Genomic DNA, 23,008 nt, shown 5'->3' with positions numbered 1-23,008 from the left:
TAAGCCATAATCATCAAAATGATGAGAAATAAAGGCTTGAAATATTTCACTCTATGTGTAATGAATATATATATTATATGAGTTCACTTTCTGAAACAAGTGACAAATATTATTTGGCATACTTTTTTGGCATTCTGATATTTCTATACAACCACTCTGCTTTTTAACAATTTGGAAAACCGCAGATGTTCCAGTCATAGCTTTGTAATCTTCTGAGCTAAATTAAGGATTGGAGTTTAATTGACCCTCACCTGTGTATTTTGTCACAGCAAAGGCAGTTCACACTGAAGTAGGTTCTGCTGGAAGTTTCACACCGAGAACCACATACATCATGTGTTCACATCAAAAGCCTCACACCCACACACCTATCGTAAAGACAAACAACAATGGATGTTGTAGACTCACTCACACTCCCCATACATACTCTATACTCCCAGGTCCAGGTGTCGATACCCCATAGAGGCAACCAGCCCCCACACCCAGGAGGTGGTCCTCTTCCCTCTGGAGGTGGAGACAGGCAGACTGCCCCAGCACCGACCCTTACTAGTGCCAGCACTGCCCGAACCTGAAAGACCCCAGTCCCCAACAACCTCCATCCCTATCCGGAGAGGGGGCCATGTACAAAAGAGGCCTATATACTCCAAACGAGCCTGCCACCCACCCCACCGTCATCGGAGGAAGGCCACCACAGCACACCAAGGACCGGGCACCCTGCCAACCCCACACCCAAACCCCAGAGGTGTCCCAGCATGCCAGCAACCCACACTCCGGCACGGCACACACCGAGTATAGAGTATGTATGGGGAGTGTGAGTGAGTGTACAACATCCGGCCAGCCCCTCCTACAAAGTAAAGCCACATCCTTATCAACATCCTTATCAATAATCCGTGCCAAGACAATTTCAAAGTGCAGAGCTCCAGCCTGACAGGGAGGCTGCTGTCGGGCTGTTGTGCCCACGGCGAGGCACTCAGGCCGGCATGGGGGTTCTGGCACGCTCCTGATCCAGTATTGTTTGTATACCTTACTAGGAGCGCAAAACCCGAAAACATTTTGAAGTGCAGAGCTCCAGCCTGACAGGGAGGCTGGTGTAGGGCTGCTGTGCCCACGGGGAGGCAGCCAGGCTGGGGTGGGAGTAGGGCTGCTGTGCCCATGGGGAGGCAGCCAGGCTCGGGTGGGAGTCCTGGCACGCTCCCATCGAGTGGTGGATGTCTACCTTACCAAAGGCACGGAGCTGTCATTGTCTCACCAGAGGCACGTAACTCCTGTTTCCTGACCAGGGGTACGATTATGTGTGGGCTGCAGATTATTCAGTTTATCCGGGGGGAGTGCTTAAGTGAGAGGGATCCCCCAGTCCTGGAGGTAGGCCTGGTCCTGGAGGTGGGTGCTCCAGTGTGTGTGAGGCAGAGGGTGCGCCCGTGGAGAGGCAGTGTAAGGTATGTTGGGGTCACCAGCAGGCCTTCTGGGGATGGTGGTGGTTCGGTGTCTGGAGCCTAGGGCGGGAGCCGGGTGGAGCCGCCGTGGGTGCAGAATTTGGTGGTAGTATATTAGTATATTAAAACAAGAACTCTAAAGGCTGAACATGTGAACAGGTGAACATGTGAACAGCTGTTGAACATGGGTCAGTCAGTCCTAAGGGATGGGCGAACGCCATTCGGAAGTGCGGGGTAATGGCCAACGTCGCCCCCGGCCAATTGAAAGGGGTCTGGTTCAGATCCCCAAACCTGGAGTTGCAGACATAGGCGCTGTGAGGCGTCCAGTGCGGTAATGCAAACGAACCTGGAGAAGCTGGCGGGAGCGTTCGATTTTCTTTGTGAACGGCAGAGCGCCCTGGAATGGGTTTGACCCGAGAGAGTGGAGCCTTGGAAAGTGTTCAAGAATAGTTAACTCTTCTTTAGCCTCTGTGGTACACACAAAGACTTTGCGAAGTTCCGGGTCATTTCCCTTGGTCTCTCCCACCTTGACATCTCTATCAGGTAGGTTCCTTTCCCAGAGAAAGGCTGGTCTTGTGAACGAATCAGAGGACTTAAGCTGTTCTGCTGTTAAACCTCTAGAGGCATAGTCTGCAGGGTTATGCTCTGACGTAACATATGCCCATTGCTCTGGTTGTGTGCTTGATTTTATTCTTTGAATGCGATTAGCTACAAACACTTGAAATCTTCTGGCGTCATTATTAATGTAGCTAAGAACGACGGTTGAGTCTGTCCAGAAGAACTCTTGCATGTCTGGGATTTCAAGCTCTGTTTTGAGTAAATCACTAACTCTAACAGCAACAACTGCTGCTGAAAGCTCGAGTTGAGGGATAGTTGTGACACTAGAAGGTGTGTCAATGGACTTGATCTGTTTGGCTAATGACTCGCAGGTACGTACATGCACCATATCCATTGACGCTGGCGTCTGCAAAGTGGTGTAACTCATAGCTTTTGACTTGTCCAAAATCACATGGAACAAAACATCTTTGGACCTGTATGTCAGCTAAACCAGAAAGATCTTTGATCCAAGACTCCCACTGGAATCTTAAATGTTCAGGAAGCTCTAGATCCCAACCGATCTTATTCCGACACATTTGCTGGAGAATCTGCTTGCCTACGAGGGCAAACGGTGCAATAAAACCAAGGGGACCATAAATAGGGGCTACAATAGAAAGTACTCCTCTCCTTGTCAATGAGTTTGACTTGACTTGAACTCTGAATTTGAAAGTGTCTGATGTGATGCACCAATCCACTCCCAAGGCTCTTTCGATGCGTGGCAAACTAAGAGACATATCCAGGTCCTTAACTGTGGCACGCTCTTCAACTGGAATAGTGGACATAACACTCTCACTATTGGAGACAAACTTGTGATGTCTTAACTTCCCTGTAGAGCACAGCTCTCTTGAGTCTTTGATAAGTTGAATGGCTTCACTCTCAGTAGAAACACTTGCTAAGCCAACATCAACTTAAAGGTCTCTCTGTATGAAGCGTATTGCGTTCTCTGGAAAGCTATCTACACCTTGGGCCGCAAGGTGTTTCAAACCGAAGTTGGCACAGCCTGGAGAAGACGCTGCTCCAAAAAGATGAACTTTCATTCGGTAGACTGATGGTGTCACTTCCAAGTCTCCCTTGTCCCACCAAAGAAACCTTAAATAATCCTGATCTTTCTTTGTGACATGGAATTGGTGAAACATTCGTTCTATATCACACATGAATGCGACAGAACTTTTACGAAAACGACAAAGAACACCCACCAAAGTATTCGTCAGGTCAGGACTGGTTAACAGATGGTCGTTGAGAGAGGTGTCTTGGTATTTGGCAGAGGCATCAAATACAACTCTGATCTTCCCTGGTTTATGTGGGTGATAAACCCCATGGTGTGGAATATACCAGGCAGGGCTTTTGTCTATTTCTTCGTCACGGACCTTTTCTGCGTCACCTCTTGAGATTATGTCGTTCATAAAATTAGTGTAGTCAATGTAGTATGTTTTGTCTTTCTTAAGTCTCTTTTCCAGACACTTCAGATGATGAAATGCACATATTTTGTTGTCAGGTAACTTGGGTCTGTCATCTCGAAATGGTAATGTCATCTCATAGTGACCTCTTTCATTTCTCTTGAGAGATAGGGTTATCATCAACTGCCTTTTCAGAGAAATCTGCCTCTAGCGCCTTGACAATGTCTGAAGGAGTAACATCTCTTACCTTTGTTCTGTTCACATAATGAACACTTTTCTGAAGCGTAACAGAAGGCTTGAGTTCTGGAATGACACTCTTGACGATAATGCGGTTACTGATTCCAATTGCATCTCCGTAGTTCAAACAGGGGTTACTTTGTCTGACGATACTCCAACCAAGATCTGTGGGCTGAGCGTACGGTTCATCTTCTTTGCATGAGATAATCTCCCTTGGAAGTAAAGCTTGTGAGCAGTTGTATCCAATCAACAATCCCACTTCACAATCTTGCAAAGGTGCGATTTCTGATTGTAAGTGTTCCAAATGTGACCAAGCTTTGGCTGTTTCGTTAGTTGGAATGTGAGCTTTGTTAGCTGGAATAAACTCTCGTGTATACGTTGGAGGTAAAGTTATCTTCTTACTCAAGTTAAACCCACAAACTTGGAGATCTTGAAGTCTGCAAGACTGAACAACTGTGGTCTTAGAAGACATAGTAGACAACTCTAATCTGACAGGTTCTTGGTTTATTCCAAGTGAATCTGCAACTTCACTTAGTACAAAGGTAGTATCACTTTGTGAGTCCAGTAAGGCATATACAAGGACTTCTTTAGGCTTTGCTGAAGATGACAGCCACACAGGAATGATTGCAGCTGTTTGTGTGTTGTTTTCTGTGCTTACAACTCTGTTTGTCGTAGCCGAGGCTATAGCTTGCTCTTGAACTTCACTGTTCTGACTTGGTTCAGTATTTATGTTCGACTTATCTGTTTGTTAATTTCCTTCCTTAGTTTTGACTCTATCTTCATGAAGACAAGTAGGATGCCTTTTGCTGCACTCCTCACAAATGTTGCGGTTGGTGCAGTTCTTCGAATAGTGACCTAATTTAAGACAACCAAAACACAACTTTTCAGACTGAATGAACTTAACTCTGTCTGCCACAGCTTTCTCCAGAAAACTTCTGCATTTGTGTAGACTGTGCTTGGGCTTTTTACAGAATATGCACGTTAGTGATATCCTTTCTTGGGAAATTGTCATCAGTGTTTTAGCTCCAATTTGTCTCTGTCTTGTGGGCTTCGGCTTTTCTGCTTTATCAGACTCACCTTGCTTCAGTGACTGCAGTGATGTAACCGGGTTACATGCAATCTTAGTTTCTCTTGTTAGAAATGCAACAAATTGGCTAAAGGTGGGAAACTGACTTGTTTGTTCTTCTATTTCCATGACCTTACGGTTCCAGCTAGCAGCGAACCAATCTGGAAGCTTGGAAAGAATCTTTCTGTTCTCATTGCAGTCATTAAGAATCTCCAAGGACTTCAGATGAACCATTGCCGCTTCACAACTACGCAAGAAATCCGCAAAGTCTCGGAGCTCAAAACTGTTCTTTGAGGTCATCTTTGGCCATGCTTGTAACTTATCTCTGTAAGCCTTTGCAATTGTGAATGGGTTTTGTGATGGAAATTCCTGCAGTAAGCATTCCACAGTGTATGACCTTTGGGTTACCTCACTCCCCTGAACCTCTGTGTTATTGGAGAAAGCTGTAAAAGTCATTATCAGAAGTTTAATGGTTAAGGCCATTTTTTCAGGGTGATGCCTTTGGGAGGGTAGATGGTTGTTCCTAGGTAACCTTGTCACCTTTGAACCCGAGAAGGGTCTAGGGTCGTAAAACACAGACTCTTTGCAGTTGAGATAACACTGTCTTGTTCTGGTATAAATACTGTGTGTAAATAGCGTTCGGGGCTCTGTTTCACTGACTAACCTCAGTGTCAGGGTCTTCAAACGCTGAATGCCTTTGAATAAAACTTATAAAGACAAAGTCCGGATTTTCTCTTGTTATGAGTCAACTTCTACCCACTTTGATAAGAAAATTCCACAACAATTTTGGCGTCACGAACAGGATCTGACGTGCCAGAGGAGACCGCAGGAGGGGGACACGGACGCCTGGCCAGCCTGGAGACGTTGTCCTCAGTCCACCTCCATATTACGGTAGTGGAGTCCGGGTGTCCGCCTGCGGCTTCTGGCTGATTAGATCCGAACAATTTGTCGTCAAATATATCTGGGTGAGAAGTTGCTCTGTATGATATAATGTATATTATTATTTTTATTACACATTAACCATCATCTCCTGACTAATTAATTAGGTTCCAGAGTTGCAAGAGGGAGGACATCAGCTGAGGCCCCAGTTACCCTGCAAAAGGAATGGCAGGGAGGTTCTCATTGGTAACAATGGGATAAAGCAAAACACAGGGTTTTGCGCGTGGTTTTTAGCAATTTTCTACACCTCATAAAGGAGAAAAGCCAGTGGGCAGACGTGCCGCTGAACAGGTAAAAACAAAATGGTTCCGGAACCTTGAGGCATCAGGGGTGTCTCCTTCTTCATACTCTGATTTATAAAATAATGACAGGAAAACGTGGGGATGATTGTGTTAAATGTGCTTTAATTTGGAAGATAAGTTTGGTTTTTCACAGCGTGGAAGTTTGAGTGTAAATAAGTTAAATAGTTTAAAAAGTTTCAAGTAAAACAGTTGATGGAAAAAATTTTTTTAAAAAACATAAGAAAAGATTAAAAAGCACAGAGTGCATCAATTAAGGGGTTAAAGAGTTAAAACTTTCCTGAAGGAAGTTTTGTTTGTCTTAAATATTGCGATCAGTCGGGAAAGAAGGTAAAAGTGAAAAGGGACATTAGAGATGCGAAAAGAAAGTTGTTTTAGAAAGGAGTATAGTGCATGTTGTGGAAGGAAGTGACAGGCAGGTGGACAACTGACTGACTAACTGATAATATTTTTTTGTGCAAAAATCTGAACCTATACTAAACTTTTCTTCTGCCTCTCTCACACACAAATACACACATATATGGGATTTGAGTTCAACATCTGCGTTTTTGAGTCTGGATTTTAGAAACCTGCCCTTCTCCATGGCTACTCCGCCAGAGACGCTTCTCCAGCACGGCCTGAAAGAGAGAGATCTGCCTTCCTGCATGTTGAAAATCGCAGTGTGACTTTCTACAAGAAAAAAAAAAAAAAAAACTCAGAAGAACTCTGGACCCACTGAGATGGACAACAATCCATGCTGTTTGCAAGAGCCAGAAGAGTGATACACTGGATTTATTTTGAAAGCATCTTATGCGGGCAGAAGAGAAACCGGAGCAAAGTTTCTTCTTTCTCCCTCCTGAAGAAGTTAAAGTGGACAAAGAATGAGTGAATGTCTCACCAACAGACCTGAAAGGCCTGGTTGTTTTTTGGACTGATAGAGGATTGTGTGCCTGACAGTCTGACTCTGGAGCGATTAAGAAACTGATGGGGGTAACGTACAAACACACACACATTTGCATAAATCTTTTCCTATTTTCTGCAATGAAGAACGCTTATTAACCACTGCTCATGTGACGCTTGCTTGACGTGGACAGATATAGCGGGTTAAAATATTATTTTAGGGTTAGAAAAGTATCTTTAAAAGGGTGATAACTTAGTTCATTTGATACTTTCCGGTTAATTCTTTCAGGGAAGCAAGTTCTCTTTTGTCGTGGAATATTCGGGGTCAATTATTCTAGTTATTAAACGTTATGAAAATGCAGAGGAAGTTACAACATCTCCAAAACTCAGCAGTAACCATGTGTTTCTATGTTATTTTCAGGACAGATCTCATGAAGGAGCATTTTTAAAACCCAGCGAATGCGTAAAACCTGATGGGCTTCTCCTTCAGATATTATTTTCTGTTGTCAGAGTTTGTATTCCATAAATCTAATGGGTAGAGACCTCATTAAAACAGGCGTAGTTTTTACTGCAGATGGTCTTCATACAGTTTCTGACACAGTACTTACAGTTTGGTGCAGTTTTTGTCCGCAAGTGTTAACTAACGCTTATGGAAAGTACAAATTCATTGTTTTTCACAGCAGCTGCTGCGAAGAGGTTATATTAGGTTTTTTTCTTCCCTCTTCTGATTCATGCAGCGTGTTTATTTACACTGTACCTTATATCAGGTCCTGACAAAAACTATGAAAGGTTTGGTTCTGCAGGTTCTTTTTTCTCCCTTTGGAGAAGGAAAGGACACCTGATCAGTTCTGTGTTGCACAGAAATATTAAAACACTTGTTGTTTTCTAAGATATCACCAGCTAAAACTTTTAAAACGTTTGAGAGTAATTGGTGTTGTTCAACACATTTCCCTTGGTAAAACAAACCTTTAAAATGAGTATGAAAAATTGGGTTATTTAGAAAGAATCTGATTGGACAGTGGTACCACACAAAAATTAAACTAATCTCATGTTTCCTAAAAGACTCTGCATGAAAAGGCCTTCAGAACCGTGGAGTTATTTTCCACCACAGTAACAAGTTTTTTGAAGCATGCTTTTTCTTTATTTTAAAACAGATCTGGTTTTTGTTTTTGGTTTTTTAGCATAATGTTTGTCTGAAGCTTCTTATGAACTGGGTTAGAAGCAAATATGATCTGAGGTAAATTAGGAGCTGTGAACTAATAATTTTAAATCTGATTATGGTCCAAGCAGAAACAATATATTTAGCCAATCCTTCAATCTCTGCAGAAAGTTAACACCATTGTTCAATGCAGTAGTACTCAACTTGTGGTTCCTGGACTCCTGAAGCCTGTAAGCCATAGATTTTGGGTCTATAAAATTATAATACTTAATTAAAGGTAGACCGACTACTTATCAAAACAGATCTAAGCCAATGATGAGTTCCAGTCATTTGGTGGCTTTGAAATGCAATAATACTCAAAGATTTCTACTCTGGAGAACACAGATTGGGGTTGAAGAGTTTAGTTTTGGAACCAAGGCTAGGATTCTTTATAACAGAATCCAGACAAGTAAAATCCTTCATTTTAGGAAAAGAAAAGAAATAAAGGCTCTCTTAACAGTAAGAGGATGGTCGACTCAAACTCAAGACTGCTAGTGTATCAGGTGAAGTCGGACGATCAATTCTTTTGATTTTGTTGGATGTTTTGATGAAGTTCATGTAGTTAAGCACTTAGGTTTGAGAATGGGACTTTGAATTGAAAATTAGCCAAGTGTTGTGAAGGCTCTACCTATTGTTCTCACTTATATGAGATTGAGACAAAGGACACAGGCAAATCTCAGTCCTTTTGAAGTGCTGTGTGGCAGGTCTCCTAATTTGGACATGGGGATATTGCCAAGATAATTTTCTTCCACATCTTTGTGTGAAGATAGGATGTTGTTTTACTGTCAAAACCTGTCCACTGTGTTTTCTCAAGTTTCACAGATGGTGAAGGCTGCATTACCAGAAACAGCCACTTCCACCCTCCAGTCCTTTATTCCTGGGGACTGGATTCTGGTCAGAGAATCTAGGAGAAAACACAGGAAGTCCAGGCGCTGGAATGGCCCATATCAGATCCTACTAGACACCCAGGAAAGCTGCAGGAAAGCTGCAGGAAAGCTCCAGCACCTCCAGCTTCATCTGGCTTCCAGGACACAAGTCATCTTCTAACTGGATCATCCACGGCTGAAAGGTGTGAGGACAGCAGACCACCACAAGACAAAGAACTGTAAGCTGATCACTGGCGAGTGATTGAAGAGGTGGTTGAAGAACACTGTTCTTACAAGGGCACAATAATCCCTTGGGCAGTGCAACGATATTTCAGAATCTACTTAAGGCCATCGCATTGCCTGAAAGTTAGAAATCATAAGGTAATTTGCCTCACTGCACACACACCATAGTGAGAGATTCTTTCCTCCCACTTTGACAGCGAGACTGACTCTGAGGAGGATATCTCGGATGCTTTTATCTAACTTTTATGTTTATTGCTTGATATTTATCATTATGGTATTATTACAAATTTGAATGTGTTCATTTCCACTGTTGTTTAGTTGGACTATGGAAGCCTAACTTCCAGCAGGTTAGAGTTCCTGTTTCTAAATATATTTCTAGAGGAACTTCCTACGACCGCCCCCCTGTACCAGACTGGTAACAGGGCAGCTTGAAGCCACTCAGGAGAGTCAGCAGGATTTTTTGTTTTTTAAGTTGTGTTTATAATTTGGTTTCTTTGAAAAAAAACTGTTTGCTTTCAGTACCAGAAGAAAGGACATTCCACTTCAAGGTCACAATGCAGCTATATGGAAGATGGTTTGTTCTGATGCTAATGATTGGTATTGCAAGTATTTTTATAACTCTTGTGTTCATTTTGGGAAAAGGTACAACAAAGACAATGTGTGGTTAATCTGACTAATAATATTCATCAGCGGATTCGAAGAGAGATTCATCACTTTTCTGACTACTATGATCATACTGATAATGTATGGTGGCAACTGATGCATCAAAACTGTGAGGAATTATACTGTAAGAAAAAGCAGAAATGTTAGTAGATTTTCTACTGAGATTAATTTAACGTGTGCTTCTACAGGAACTCTTTATAGAATTCGGGGTATTAGAAATCCGATTAAAGATCCAGATATTTGTATTACACAGGAGGAAAGTACACCTTATTTCCTTGGAAAGACGGAGGGTTGTAAAACTATTATACCAGTTTCATGTGCCTTGACCCACATTAATACATCTAGACCTTGTCCTGTCAGGACTGATCCTTATACTATTTCAGAATCTTTGGCTCCAGATCCCTTTGTGTTAACTCTTAATCTTACAGCCTTACCGGATGGAGGTTAATTGTATGGCATGGCATGTAAATTAACCAGGATTCTTGTTACTTTTCCTAGTAGAGATGGGTTTTCGTGTCCTAAGAACATGGGTTGGATGTGTGGAAATAGATCATATTTGTATCTGCCTGCTACTTGGTCTGGAGTATGTTATCTAGCTCACTTACTACCTACAGTCACAACTTAAACTTCAATCAGCCTAAGCTATTAGAACGATGAGTTTGCAAACTAGAATGGCTTTGGATTATCTGTTAGCTGAGAGGGGTGATGGTTTTGAAGAATTTTCCTTTAGTTGTGATTATCTTGTAATCAGAAGAAAGGAGTGTGATGGAAATTCTTGCAGTAAGCATTCCACAGTGTATGACCTTTGGGTTACCTCACTCCCCTGAACCTCTGTGTTATTGGAGAAAGCTGTAAAAGTCATTATCAGAAGTTTAATGGTTAAGGCCATTTTTCAGGGTGATGCCTTTGGGAGGGTAGATGGTTGTTCCTAGGTAACCTTGTCACCTTTGAACCCGAGAAGGGTCTAGGGTCGTAAAACACAGACTCTTTGCAGTTGAGATAACACTGTCTAGTTCTGGTATAAATACTGTGTGTAAATAGCGTTCGGGGCTCTGTTTCACTGACTAACCTCAGTGTCAGGGTCTTCAAACGCTGAATGCCTTTGAATAAAACTTATAAAGACAAAGTCCGGATTTTCTCTTGTTATGAGTCAACTTCTACCCACTTTGATAAGAAAATTCCACAACAGTTTCCATATCTTTCGTCAAGAATCTTCCATGCTGCAGCATATGTGGATTCTGTTCCAAGCAGGAAGTATCCTTCAAGTGCGTTCTTAACTTGTCCACTCACATATCTCCTAAGGTAGAATATCTTCTCCTTATCCGGGATGTTCTTTTGATCAATCAAGGTTTCAAATGAATGTTTCCAGTCGCTGTATCTTATGGGATCCCCACTGAACACTGCAGGCTCAGGAACAGGAATGCGGCTTGCGCTTAGTGCACTTGCTAGCACTTTAACAAGAGCTGACGTACCATCACTTAACGGTGTGGCCATAGCTTGTGGTGCAACTTGTTCAAGCAGAGATGGGAAACCTACATGTGTATCACCTATAACTTCTGTATTGATTTTTGTTACATCTACCCTGTGTTCTTCTTTAACAGTTCTCTGGTCAAACACCTGCATTCTCGCTTGTGCTGCTTTAAGATCTTTAACCGTTTCTAAGTGCTGAATCTTTCTTTTCTTTTCTTCTAAAGCTCTCTGCAGCTCTGTATACTCTTCTTCTTGCTGAGCCTTTAACTTAACTTCATCTGCTTCTCTTTGCATCCTCAGCATAACTTCTTCTGCTTCTCTCTCTAAGCGCATTTGTTTGACCAGTGCTTCTCGTTCTACGGCCTTTTTCCTAACCTCTGCTTCAGGTTTAGCAATTTCTTGCTGTTCCCTTTCTTGTTCTTGTAACACTGTAAGAACGGCTTGACTTGCAGCTGCTTCTGCTGCTGCTTCTTGAAGTTTAACAGAGGATCTGCTTGAATGCTCAGACTGTTTCCTACTTGTGTTAAAGAAGCTCAACTTGCTGTTTGTTGTCTGAAAGAAGGAGCCTGCATCTGGCCAATCTTGATCCTTTTCTTTCTTCCTGTCTAATCGATCAGTCGCTTTCTCGACAATGAGGTTTGAAATCTCCATGCACAGGTCTACTCTGCGGCGTGTTGCTTGATCCGGTGGAGTAAGCTTACGTAATTCTTCATATACCTTTGTAACATCTGCGCGAAGACTTGTAACATCACCAATAATGTCCCTAAGTAAGTCTTCACTTAATGTGTCTGATTGAGACAGGGATTGCTTGGATGATTTGGCACGTGTTCTCCACCTTTCATAGTTATAGTTAAATCTTTGCTGGAGTCCTTGAACCGTCTCATCCTGCATTTCTCTTCCTTTCTCTGTGAGCGTTTTCACTCTCTGACTTCTTCTTAGTTGTCTGTGCTCTTGCTGTTCATTAGGAAAAGTAGCTTGTTCTTCTTCAGAGTGCAACTGAGGGTCTGCACTAACTTCAGGCTCAACAGAGAAGTCGCCTGGCTCAGTCATAGTAATGGCTTTTAACTTAACTTGTCAATAAAGTGAATTACGTCTAATGTAAACTGAAAGTTATCTTCAAACTACAAATAAGGTAAATATCTTATAAAGGTTTGTAATAGAAGTAGAATATAAACTACAATACCATATTAGCTTAATAAAGAATAAACTTTAAGAGTAGCTTAGTAGAGTAACTTAAAGAACTATTATGTCAACTTAAATATTCCCAAAATATTTCCAAATGTTACTTAATCAGATTTCAAAACGTTCTAACAGTATACAGCATTAATTCGACTCTTAGCAAAGTCTAAATATGAAATAAAATAATATTAGTACATAAACTTACAGTATGTGCCTTTAAACGTAAAACTTGGGATTAGCTTGAAAGCAGAAAACAGGTACCTTCTTTACTTACTGTTCAATTAGTCAACCTTTAAACTTGTACCCTTTACTTAGACAAATTCTTAACTTCTGAGCGTCCAAGTTACTTATGGCCTTATCTTAAATGTTGCTCCTCAACCGCATGCCTTCGGTCCCATGCGCTCCTGGCTCAAGTGTCCCTTCACGGCTCCACACTGACCACTGCTGATCACGCTCTGATGAGGCAGCTGCCCCTTTGATCATGCCGACCCACTCGTGCTCTCCACCCGCGCAGATCAGTCCGAGTTTTCACTGTAATTCCTCGAGGTACAGACAGACGCAAGTGGTTTTCTTAACTGATGAATTTATTGAAGCCATCTTGGTATAGATTCAAAACACACCGTGAAAACTAAAACACAGACAAGACAATAATTAGCTTGATTAAAAATAAAAACAATTAGCAAATAAACTACTTTACAGCATAAAAACAGACAAAATACCTCGTTGGCTGAGTACCGAGTAAGGAATTAGGAAAAACCTATTTTCTTCTTGGTTTTGCTTCCTTTCTTAAACCATTCTGTCCATGCTCTTTTCTTTCTGCTTTCTTTCCCCTTTTCTTCCTGAGATCACTGTTTTCTTCTTGACATATCTCTATACAACACACGTATACTCTGACACCACAGCGCCCTCTAGTGCCGCTTCACAAAATTAACTTAAAATACACAGAAACTTGTAGAAATAGAGATGTGGCAGTTACATTTAGATTATTTCATCCTAAACTAATTTTCTCTGCCCAAACACTACCTCAATCATGAACCGTTCTGAAGAAGGAGGACGGGAGGGCCAATGTGCGCTTGTTTGGGTAGTGATGTTGGCATGGTCTTGCCACATGATGGGCAGGAACAAAGAAACGTTACAGCTATTATCTGTAGCTGGGGCAGGGGGATTACAGGTCCTGATCTTCAAAATACCTGCATGGACAAAAACAGAAGTAAACTGGATTGTGTGCGCAAAGCTGAACTACAAATCACATGCAAATCGAATTGCGTGTGTGAGCGGAAACCCATAAACGCCAACCTTAAGCTAATACAATACACAACAACCTCAGTTCATCTGGTCTGCAGCAATTTTTTTTTTCTTCATGTGTCTGTCAGGATAGGTTTTCTACATCTGCCAGAAGTGTTTTGTCGTACAAAAGACACATCCTGATCTTATCATAATTGTGCAACTGACCTTATTAATTTTCGACTTCATCTGGCATCAAAGACCAGACAAATCAATGAAATAGGAAGCTAGCTGTATTTGCAGCCATTTTGATGATATGTATGGGAGTGTGAATGTGAGTGGGGGAGTAGGTATTTGGGTGGGCCTTTATCTATATAATAAGTGAATGTGTGTGTGAGCAGTAGGAATGTGTTCTAATGTGTTACTTGGAGGTGAGGGGTTGTTAGAATGGTGAGAAGAGTAAAAACCACAGATCACTTAGCACCACCAGCAGCAAAAGGCTATGGCCTTAGTCTTACCCCCTTAAGGCATAGCAGGCGGAGGTGCCAGTGCCCAGGAGCAAAATAGGGCCACAAAGCCCCCTCTACCACCCTAATCTCCCCCATCCCTTTTTTTTACTTGGCTACAACTAAAACGTAAGTAAAAGATATAAATAGTGAATTATAGGTTTCAGAATACTTGATTCTATGTTTTAAAAAAAAGTTGCAGGTAAAATACAGGTTTGTTCCATATTGTAATTTTTGGAACTGACACTTTACCACTGGAAAATAAGAAAGCTTAACACTCTTTCTTTCCACCCAAGCCATTTTTAAACACACCTCCAAAGACCCATTACCCCCAACAAAAAATAAACAGACAAGAAACTGGTTTGGACTAGATTTGGTTTTGCTTGGTCTTTGTTTAATAAATCACTGTCTATTGCTTTAACTGTTATTTAACATTTGAACTGTGTGAGCTTCTCCAGATGTGGCTGCTCACAGTTTTGACTTTTTTAGGATTTCTTTTTTGTTCTGGTAGATCGACGTATAGAGGTTTAAGATTAAGTTTAATTTAGGTGTTATTTATATATGTAGTACATACAGTAAAACTCAGCTGCAGTCAAAGAATCCTAAAGATAAACTGGTTCTGAGAAATGACATCTCCCATGTTGTTTGATACAAACAATTGTTACATAATTGTTATATTATTGTATATAATTGTTGCAAATGTTATGTTTTAGGTGACATAGTTGTATTATGTCACCTAAAATTCTTCTTGTTGGACTCACTTGCTCGGCCACTCCTCCTTTTCCCTTTTCTCTCTGGCTTCTATCTGGTAGTCTAACCCCAAACATCCTGTTTTATTTGGGGAAGGGCATGGTTGGAGCATGGGAACACTTGGTTCAACAAAGAGGAGCACACATAAAGTGCTAACATATTGTACTTCTAACTCATAAATGTGTTGTTTACAAAGAGTCATTCTTTGTTGTACTATTTTATAGTGGTCCTGATTATTAGTTCTTTAGGTTAGATTTTTTTAGAACTAAATATTAACATCTCTAAGAAAAGCAAAATCAGAAAAAAAGGTATGAAATGTAAACAAACTCTGTTTTTTTAACCACATATAAAGTTTTAGATTACATTTAAAATTGGTTATGCCAAGTTGCATTTTTTGCCTAGATGAAACACTGTCCCAGCCCCTGAGTTTGTGAGCCAATTTATGTTTGAATGTGTTGTATGTAAAGTACTGGACTGGCAACAAGACTCAAAGCAGCTAACATCCAAACAAAAACAAACAAATATTCCGAGAATGATTCCCAAAGTAATATAAGGAGAAATTGCCATTTTTCACAATACTACAGCTATATATTTTTTCTATTTTGAAGACTTGGCATGGGTGTGGTGTGATTGATCTTGATTACAGCACTGTGATAAATGGCAATGGTAGCATGTAGGCTTTCAGAAGAATCCTGAATGCTCCTCAAGAGATCATTTAAGAATCTGTATTGAAACACAAATTATGGGTTGAAAACAGTGAGGATTTAGATAACACCACATCTCTGTTAATGCTGTTTTCGAAAAAATCCAAGTTAAATTTATTTCATTCATTTTCTAAAATGGAGTTTTGATGAAAATTCAAGCTGAAAGAATCACCTCCACCCCCGACCGTCCTATGACTGTGCATCTCTCCTCCATCCAATCAGCGTCAGATCCTCATGTGTCTTCAATCAATCATCCTCCGAGGCTTCGCTTTTAAGGACTTCCAGTCATGGATTCCCCGCTCTTCAGCTGAGCTTCGACCCTCCTCCGCCCCACTTCCACCATCTCCGTTCCGCATTCCTCCCGGCTCCCTTACCTTCTTAGGCCTTCACTCCACCACCAGTATCGGATCCCAAGGGGACTCATCTAATTCTAAGCCTAAGACATTCATTCAAGCTCCTGTCATTCTCAGCATTCATGTCTTCCTTTGATGATGTGTATGGGAGTGATGTCATTGTTTGAATAATAACCCAGCCAACAAACAGACCTCTTCCACGCAGGTCCCCAGCGGAACTGGACGGAGGGACACAGCGTGCTAATGTCTCTTTGCTGGCAAACAGACTTAACTCTTTAAACTGGATCCAAGAGTGTCATACGATCACGCGATCATATGCACTAAGTTAGGTAGGAATGAATTGCTGTTTGTGTACCCGGTATTCATTCATGAACGGAGGTAATTAAGGTGCAAGTATGGCTTGAGTTTTCTTTCTGAGGTCTACAGAAGCAAACTGTGTTCCAGAGAATTCCCAGCAGAAACACTGTCTCTACAACTTCGAAAGGAGCAGTTTTCCCAGTCTGAAGGAAGTACAAAGGTACCGCAACACAGCACACCGCTCTGCATGCAGTTCGGCCCGGGCAAGCAGAACTAGCCACCCACCCCACAGCTACGGAGGACAGCTGCAAGTTAACCCTTTGTTCACCATGGATGCTTTCCTCAACTTCGTCGCCCCGGGCAACTTCTCCTCAGCACGGTTCACGTAAGAGGTAGTGTTTGGGCAGAGAAGATTAGTTCAAGCTATATAATGTTCATTTAATGATGTTTGTTTTTGTTTGTGTTGAGAAACCCAGCTTCAGTAAGTGCTAGCAGAGTAGCACTCAGCTAAGGATGTGCTCTGTGTTGTGTTTTTAAAGTTAAGACAAACTTTATTTAAAGAGTGGTTTTTAAACACAGAAGATTGGCCATAACGCGCCGTCCACCATTTTGCATTTTAACCCTTTTGTTAGTGGTAATTTAAAAGTATGTTTTTGATTCCGGTAACCAACGATAAGTTTCTTTTGTTAGCTCCAACCTCTGAGTCAGCTGAAGATCATTTACCCAGAAAGGTTGTTAGTTTCCAATTTAGGAAAAAATATTTCCCTAAATATTATTTTACTAAACTTGATAACTAGTTAAAACCATTAATATCCATTTATCTAAAAGGTTTGGTGGTTATTCAAAATAACATTTCCTTAAATATTATATTAATAAATAAAGGCAGCTAATTAACCACCGTTAACAATTAGTCATCTAGAAGCAAATCATTCTTTAAAATGTTCTTTTATTTGATCTTGCATTGTGAATGGTTGTTTGAAGGTATAAGAGTTGTTGCCTAAGTTGGTTCCAAGACTAATTTAACTTAACTTTCAGATTCTTCAGGATAATCCTTGGTTCTAAAACATAAATATTGTCTGGTAATATTGCATCACTGTTTCAGTCATGGTTTTCAACCATTTTGATTCACTTGATTATATTGTACATAGCCCATTGGTCTTCCTTATTCTTTCATCTTGCTTGGTAGTTTAGTTGGGTTGTGTTAGCATAGCAAAGAGTTTGTTGATTGAAATATGTTTAACTTTGAGTTGACTTATTTTTGTTAATAAATTCTTGTATTTTAAGAAATTGTGAATTAATTCTCTGTGTGTACAGTGTTTTGCATTTTGTCCTAATAACATCATCTTAGTAGGCTGGTATTCACAGGACAACCCGTCGTTGTCGTCGTCTTCCGCTTTATCTGGTTACGGGGGCAGCAGACTCAGCAGAGTCCCTGTCCCCAGACACCTCCTCCAGCTCCTATGGGGGGAGCCCAAGGTGTTCCCAGGCCAGCCGAGAGACATGGGCTGTGTCCTGGGCCTCCTCCCGGTGGGATGTGCCTGGAATAGCTCCAGAAGAAGGGGTGCAGGAGACATCTGGTATAGATGTCCGTGCCACGTCAACTGGCTCCTCTCAATGTGGAGGAGCAGCGGCTCTACTCCGAACCCTTCCCGGATGGCCGAGCTCCTCACCCTATCTCTAAGGGAGTGCCCGGCCACCCTATGAAGGAAGCTCATTTCAGCCGCTTGTATCCGGGATCTCGATCTTTGACCCAAAGTTCATGGCCATAGGTGAGGGTAGGAACGTACACCGACCGGTAAATCGAGAGCTTCGCTTTTTGGCTCAGCTCTCTCTTCACCACAATGGACCAGCACAGTGCCCCCGTTACTGCGACAGCCACACCGCTCCATCTGTCGATCTCACACTCAATTCTTCCGTCACTCGTGAACAAGACCCAGAGATTCTTGAACTCCTCCACTTGAGGCAGGAACTCCCCTCCAACCTGAAGAGGGCAAGCCACCCTTTTCCGGTCGAGAACCATGGCCTCGGACTTGGAGGAGCTGATCTTCATCCCAGCCACTGCAACCTTGGCTGCAAACCGCCCCAGCGCATGCTTTAGGTATTGGCTAGAGGGGCCAGCAGGACCACATCATCTGCAAAAAGAAGAGACGAAATACACTGGTCCCCAAACCAGACCCCCACTGGAACTTGGCTATGCCTAGAAATCCTGTCCATAAAAGTTATTAACAGGACCGGTGACAAAGGGCAGCCCTGCCGGAGTCCAACATGCACCAGAAACAGGTCAGACTTAGTGCCTGCATTGCAGACCAAACTCCTGCTCCACTTGTACAGAGACCGGATAGCCCCTAATAAAGGGCCCCCGATTCCATACTCCTGGAGCACCCCCCACAGGGCACCATGAGGGACACAGTCGAATGCCTTCTCCAGGTCCACAAAACACATGTGGACTGGTTGGGCAAACTCCCATGAAACCTCGAGTACCCTGAAGAGGGTATCGAGCTGGTCCAGTGTTCCACGGCTGGGCTGAAAACCACACTTCTCCTCCTGAAGCCAGGGGGAGTGTGATCCCCCTGTAGTTGAAACACACACTCCGGTCACCCTTCTTATAAAGGGGGACCACCACCCCAGTGTGCCAGTCTAGAGGCACTGTCCCCGACCGCCACGCAATGTTGAAGAGGTGTCTCAACCATGACAGCCCCACAACATCCAGAGACTCGAGGTACTCAGGGCGGATCTCCCCCATTATTCTGCTGGGGGCCTTCAACGCCCACGTGGGAAAAGACAGTGACACCTGGAGAGGCGTGAATGGGAGGAATGGCCTCCCCAACCTGAATCCGAGTGGTGTTTCGTTATTGGACTTCTGTGCTAGTCACGCCATCTCCAAAATGAACACCATGAGGGTGTCCATCAGTGCACTTGGCACCAGGACACCCTAGGCAGGAGGTCGATGATCGACTTTGTTGTCATGTTGTCAGATCTTCAGCCGCATGTTTTGGACACTCAGGTGAAGAGAGGGGCTGAGAGAGGGGCTGTCCACTGATCACCACCTGGTGGTGAGTTGGAGAGTCCAGCCGATAGTTGAACCTCGGTTTCAGGAGGAGCAGTGTGGTTTTCGTCCTGGCCGTGTGTTAGGTATTATTTAGTCAACTCAGAGGCAAGAACGATACAGTCAATTTACTTGCAAGGGTAGCTCTGCAGTACAGACTACAAAGTGTTGGCACCCCTGTCTCTTTATTTATACATGCCGGTTCACACACAGCTCAACAAACATTCAGGGTGTGTGTGTGGGGTCAGAAAGGTTAGGGTTCATGTGTCTTGATTTTAAGCAGAGCGAGAGAGTGAGTGAGGACTCGTACCAGTCCCTAGATGTTGCTGATAAAAGCATAACTCACTCTTCTGACCTATCTCCCTTTCTGTGACATGTAAGGAGGAAAAAGCACTTGTCACGTTTCTGTCATAGTTAACTTGGAATTGGACCCCACAATGCAGACGAGCAGGCAGCGTGATGGTAAGTAAAAAATATTTAATAACGAAAACTCACTCACTACAGGAGGCAGGAACAAAACAAACAGAGTTCAGGCGGGCGACCAGGAGGTCGTCCCGAGCAGGCACAGAGTTTAGGCGGGCGACCAGGCCTGCACCAAAGGCGTGGAAGCCGACTGAGCAGAGTAGAGGACTTCCCAGACACTCTGTGGAACTCCAGAGGCGTGGAGCCTGGCGAACCCTCAGAGGCTGAAGCAGAGCCTGCGAACCCTCAGAGGCTGAAGCAGAGCCTGCCGAACCCTCAGCTCTGGGTTCAAAAGCCAGAACGAGGACAAAACGTTCCTTAAACTCCTGCAGACTAGGAACAGGAGCTGAGGCGTCAACGGGATCCTCCGTGACGTGAGCAGGAGCTGAGGCGTCGACAGGACCCTCCGTGACGTGAGCAGGAGCTGAGGCGTCGACCGGACCCTCAGTAACGTGAGCAGGAGCTGAGGCGTCGACCGGACCCTCAGTGACGTGTGCAAGAGCTGAGGCGTCGGCGAGACCCTCAGTGATGTGAGCAGGAGCTGAGGCAGAGCAGGACATGAGTGATAAACAATACAAACGTTTTCAAACCCCTAACAGTCCCCCCTTTTTCTTTTATCACGAATATAGTCATGATTAAATACAAATAAAAGAAAACACTCTGTGTGAGCACAAACCCACAGACGGAGAGCACATTATATTGTGGGAAAAATACTCACACGGCCCTCCCCCTAAGGGGCATGGTAGAGTATAACAATAATAAAACAATATAATAAATCAAAGAAAACAAAATGTAATAAAAGTAAAATAATTAAAACAAGCCTTGTTCATGTCATCAGTGTACTCTGTCTCATTTCACTTAAATAGCAACTTCTTTCGATTTTCTGCTATAAAGTCAATTTATGAGGTACAATTATGAGTATACTCAGGTGTCAAAGATATTTTCATTTACAACATGTCATCATAGGAGTAGTGGTCTTTATTTTGTAGCTCGCTGAAATAAACCTTTTCTGTCTCTTCATAGTCATCTATCTTTGGATTCAGTGTGGTGTCAACATTTACACACAGTATTTAAAGAGTATGTGGGTGTTATCTAAACTAAAAAGTGTTTGTGCTTTACGACCCTAAACCCTCCTCAGGTCAGGGATAACAGACCATCTGCTGGTTCCTGAGACATCACCCAAAAGGAATGGGATATAGCCATTAAACGTCTGATACTGGTTTTACAGCTTCCTCCTCTAATACAGATGTTTTGAAGAAAGAGAGGTAACCTAAAGGTCATACACTTTGGAACACTTAATACAACACTTAATACAATAATTTCCATTACAACTCCTTTCTTCTGGTACTGAAAACAAATTATAACAAGGGCGGAAATGAACACATTTCAAATTTGTAATAATGATAGATATCAAGCAATAAACATGAAAGTTAGATAAAAACAGCCAAGATTTCCTCCTCAGAGTCAGTTTTGCTGTCAAAGTGGGAGAAAAGAATTTGGCTGACCCTTGCTGACCAGGCAAAGGAGCGCCTAGTAGCCACCAAATGTTAAGAAATTAAGGAGAATAAGCATCATGGCGCATGTTTGACTGTCTCTCTGTTGCAGACGTCGCCAGTCCATCATCCAGAGAAAGGTTATGTGCAATGTATAGAGGTCTTCCCTGTATGTTTCCCTAATGTGTCTCTCACTGTGGTGTGTGTGCAGTGAGGCAAATGACCTTATGATTTCTAACTTTCAGGCAATGCGATGGCCTTAAGTAGATTATGAAATAACGTTGCACTGCCCAAGGGATTATTGTGCCCTTGTAAGAACAGTGTTCTTCAACCACCTCTTCAATCACTCGCCAGTGATCAGCTTACAGTTCTTTGTCTTGTGGTGGTCCGCTGTCCTCACACCTTTCAGGCCGTGGATGATCCAGTTGGAAGATGACTTGTGTCCTGGAAGCCAGATGAAGCTGGAGGAGCTTTCCTGGGTGTCTAGTAGGATCTGATATGGGCTATTCGCGCCTGGACTTCCAGTGTTTCCTCCTAGATTCTCTGAGCAGAATCCAGTCGCCAGGAATAAAGGACTGGAGGGTGCAAGTGGCTGTTCCTGGTAATGCAGCCTTCACCGTCTCTGAAACTTGAGAAAACACAGTGGACAGGTTTTGACAGTAAAACAACATCCTATCTTCACGGAAAAAAATTTATCTTGGCAATATCCCCATGTTACTTTATTCTGACGTTCCCCTCTCCTGGCGCAGGGTCCAACCCATGCGACAATCCAGCAAAAAGTTTGAACAAGAATGTTCTAGTACCCAAGATCACATTACATAGAACCAAAGAAATGAATTCTGACATAACTATGTGTCTATGAATTTAACGAAAGCAACATAAATAAAATCCAGATGTTTTTAACTGTAACTCAGTTCCATTAACAACAAAACACAAACTTTGGTTATTCAGTTCATCAATATTTCACTTTGAAATTAGTCACATATCATCCTGATTTGTCTTGTATGAAGTTAAGTATTAGATTAATGGACTAATGCAATTTTTTTTTATATATATATATTTATTGGCTTTTTAGTACTATAATAGACTTCCACAACATCATTCATCTCCCTTACCTACCCACCTATACAAAAACCGCACATCGTATAACAAAAGCTACACAGTCAAAGTAATATGAGATAAATTCACCACAGTTTGAAACAAAACATTCCAAAAGCACACAAAGAAACAAGGGCACACACAATACCAGGCATTTTTCTTTGATCATTTACAATCACATCACTGGAGGGATTTTAGTACAGTGTTCCATATTTTCTCAAACACGTTTACTCTGTCCTCACTGCAATATCTCAGTCTTTCCAGATGTAAAGTGTTTGCCAGTTCTCCCAGCCACAGATCGAATGTGGGTACAAAGTCCTTCTTCCAAACTTTCAAAATCAACCTTTTAGCGATCACCATACCAAACAAAATGGCAACTTTTTCGTATTTATTGGCTGAGGCCAAAACCTTAGGTGTTCCAAAAATGGCAACAAGTGGATCCGGGTCCCACTGTTTCCCAAAAGCTGTGGAAAGGAAATGAAAAACTTTCTTCCAGAATGTGTGAAGCTGCACACATGACCAAAAGGAGTGAAACAAGTTGCCCTTAGCAGCCTTACAACGAGTACATATTGGTGACCATCCGGATAGAAAGTTCCTAATTTTTCTTTCGAA

This window comes from Girardinichthys multiradiatus, chromosome 14, assembly GCF_021462225.1.
Source record: "Girardinichthys multiradiatus isolate DD_20200921_A chromosome 14, DD_fGirMul_XY1, whole genome shotgun sequence".
Taxonomy (NCBI): Eukaryota; Metazoa; Chordata; class Actinopteri; order Cyprinodontiformes; family Goodeidae; genus Girardinichthys; species Girardinichthys multiradiatus.
The sequence above is the reverse complement of the archived record's forward strand: the minus strand, read 5'-3'. Positions refer to the sequence as shown.